General features: G+C 39.8%; 1 protein-coding gene across 1 annotated transcript in view; it reads left to right on the forward strand.

Annotated features, from left to right (window-relative positions):
• The window catches only part of LOC103210048 (potassium-transporting ATPase alpha chain 2), a 52,075-nt gene that overhangs the window by 45,660 nt on the left and 2,798 nt on the right, over window positions 1-3,617 (forward strand). The window lies entirely within an intron of this gene.

Here is a 3,617-nt window from a genome sequence, read left to right on the forward strand (position 1 = left end):
ATGGAGGGATGGACACTGGGAAGAGGTAACTATGGGGAGGAAGCAGGAGGGGAGCTGTTGCCTTGTGGTAAACTGTGGTCAATGACATGAGACAGAGTATATGTGAACTGCTGTATGGAAAGTGAATTTGCTCTGTAAATCTTCACCCAAATCAAAATATGAATAAATAAATAAAGCAAGCAAAATTTGCTCTCAACCCAGAAAATCGCTTTACAAATACAGAAGATAAAAAAGTTTTGTTATAAAATAAGCATTAAACCAGAGTGTGATGCATCACATGCAATCCACTAAAGAGACTGCAAAATCAGAAAGGAATCTGAACTTTAATATAACCAAGTTGATGTAACCTATTTCATGCTTGTTCTCAGTGTAACCAAACCAAACCAAAACAATTGCCACTGAGTCAATTCTAACTCACAGTAATCCTACGGGATAGGGTAGAACTTCCCCATAGGGTTTCATAAGGCTGTAATCCTTACAGAAGCAGACTGCCACATCTTTCTCCCACCGAGCAGCTGGTGGGTTTGAACTGCTGACCTTTCAATTAGCAGCCAAATCAAACCAAACCAAGCTCATTGCCGTCAAGTTGATTCTGACTCATGGTTCTAAAGCATTACGTCTTTACAGAAGCAGACTGCCCCCACCTTTCTTCTGCAGAGAGGTCTGGTGGGTTCAAACCACTGATATTTTTGTTAGCAGCCAAATGCCTTAACCACTATACCACTGGAGCTCCTTTTCTCAAAGTAAACTAGGCTTCAAATGAGGAGATTTGACAACACCATTTGTTTACCCTAACTTCACCTGGTTATTGGGAAAGTATTTATTGATTACTTTTTTCCCAAAATGTAAATAAACTTCTATCTTTTCTGGTGGCACAGTGCCTAAGGCATTTGACTGCTAACTGGAAGGTTGGCAGTTCAAATCCCCCAGCTGCCCTGTGGAAGGAAAATGAGGCACTCTACTCTACAGAAGATTGATCGCCTTGGAAGCCCCATGGGGGTCACTATAGTCGGAATTGACTCGATGGCAGTGGGTTTGGTTTGGTTTTTTGGTTTTCTTTCTGACAGTTTCAAAAGTAATAGCTTTTGAAATTTAGATTACAAAGCCTTGCTTAGTACAGGAAAAAAAATATTAGAAATTTTTGGTGGGGAAAAAAAAGTCACTGTTAGGATTATTTTTGGGTCAGGAATTTGTTTAGGGTTAATATTTGGTTTTGTGGGTAAGAAAAAACCTTATTTAATTCTCCTCTTTGACAAGACTATCAAGATTTCTCAATGAGGCAAAAGAAAAAAGATTACAATTACAAGCTTTCTAAAGTAAATGCTCTATGAAAAAGGAAAAGGGAGGGTCTCTTTATCTTTTTGCATGAGGGAAAATCATATTTATATATTTTTTTTAATTTATATTTATGCTTATACTTAGTAAGCTATAACAGAAGTGTGGTGAGGAAAGTCCTTTTTGAGGAGGTGAGTGAAAAGGAGCTGCCACAGCAAAGAGCAGAAAGTAGAATTCAGGAAGCAGGAACAGATGTACAAAACTCAGAGGAAAGAGTGCACAGCAGAAACATGAGCAATGGAAAGACTGGTTCAAGATGCAGCTGGAGAAACAGTTAAGAATCTTATCATTTAGAGCATCATAAACCATGTCAAGGAAACTGAATTTCATTATAAATACAGGGCCAATCCACTGAAGATTATTAACAAAGTTAGCAACTTGATCCGTTTTACATTTTAAGATCACTTTGGCTTCTGCGTCGAGACTAGAAGGAAGGTCAGGCAAGAATGGAAGCAAGGAGACCAATTAGTAAGCAAGGATAGCTTGACATGGACTAGGGTAGTGGCAGTGGAAGTGAGATCAACATATGAATCACCTGGTCCTTGTGTATGTGTACATACCCTCTACTGGATAAACATATTTCCATGTTGGAATGCCATAAAGGAGATCATCTATAGATAACTTATATCAGTGTTCAAATCAGACCACTAGTAAAGGCTTACCAACTGCCCTGACTGACCACGGCAGGAAAAAGAGAATATATGAGGCAAGTACCTTCTTGCCAGTAGATTTTTCTTTTTAATATTTTATCTGTTTTAGTGAAAGTTTGCACAGCGAATTGGGTTCCCATTTAACAATTTCTATACACATTGTTCAATGACATTGGTAACATTTTTTACAATGTGTCAACATTCTCATTATTTCTGTCCTTTTCCCATTCCCAATAATCTAATTTCCCTGCCCCCATCCTTTACCATGTCACCTTTGCTTTAGAGTAAATGATCACCATTAATCTCATATTTTTTAAAAAAGCACAATACTCACAGAGATATTGTTTATTTTATTGGCCAATCTGCTATTTAGCTAAAAGGTAAACTTCTAGATAGTTTTGGTTCAAAAGTTAAAGGATATCTCAGGGCAATAGTGTGGGGGTAGAGGTGGCATGTTCCTCTAGTCTCAACTAGACCAGTAAGTCGAGATCTTTTAAGAATTTGAGTCTATTTGTTTAAAATGGAACAAGATACATGTCTAAATGATTATATGCTACAGTTTAATAGTCTCAGAAGTTCTCTGATACCAGGAGAAATATATGGTCCAAGTCACCCTTCAGGCCTAGAATAGGAGCTCTGGTAGCATAGTACCTAAGGTTAACCAGAAGGTTGGTGGTTCAAACCCACCAGCCACTCTTTGGAAGGAAGGTTGGGCAATCTACTTCCGAAGTGATTCTGCCTTGGAAACCCTAGGCGGGGTAGCTATGAGTTGGGTCTGACTTGACAGCACATAACAACAATAACAACAACCGTGGCTTAACACTCAGCCAAAGAATAGACAGTCCAACTCAACGGCACATAACAACAACAATAACAACATGAGTGGAACAGGAGCTCTGGTAGCATAGTGCCTAAGGCACTTGACTGCTAACCAGAAGGCTGGCGGTTCAAACCCACCAGTCACTCCTCAGAAGGAAAGTTGGGCAATCTACTTCCACAGCGATACTGCCTCAGAAACCCAAGGAGGGGTTGCTATGAGTCAGGGCCAACACGACAGCACATTACAACAACAACATGTGTGGAACAACTACATCAGGGAGGTGGACTCTTTAAAATAGTCGAAGATTAGAAGGAGCTCTGGTGGTGCAGTGCCTAAGGCATCTGACAGCTAACCAGAAGGTTGGTGGTTCAAACCCACCAGCTGCTCTGCAAAAGGAAGATGAGGCAATCTAGTTCCATACAGATTTACCATCGTGGAAACTCAGTAGGGGTCACTATGAGTCAGAGTCAACTTGATGGCAGTGGGTTATGGGAGATTAGAAAGGCAGCATTTGCCCTGGGAGAAAGCTAGGCAGGCAGGAATGCATAGGTAAGAAGGACACAGGGGAGGAGTAACCACAGGAAGGAGGTGGGAGGAGAGGTGTTACATTGTGGCAATGGTAGTCATTGTCACAAAAAAAATGGGTATGAACTGTTAAATGTAAAATTAATCTGCTTTGTAAAATTGCACCCAAATCACAATAAACAGTTATAAAAAAATAAAAGTTGCTTCTGACTCTACGTTTACAAAAATTATAAAGCCTCCTCCACATTCATCCACATTCATTCATTCTATCATTATCTCTCACTTTT

This window comes from Orycteropus afer, unplaced genomic scaffold (genome assembly GCF_000298275.1).
Source record: "Orycteropus afer afer isolate SDZICR_OR568_19922 unplaced genomic scaffold, OryAfe1.0 scaffold00561, whole genome shotgun sequence".
Classification (NCBI taxonomy): domain Eukaryota; kingdom Metazoa; phylum Chordata; class Mammalia; order Tubulidentata; family Orycteropodidae; genus Orycteropus; species Orycteropus afer.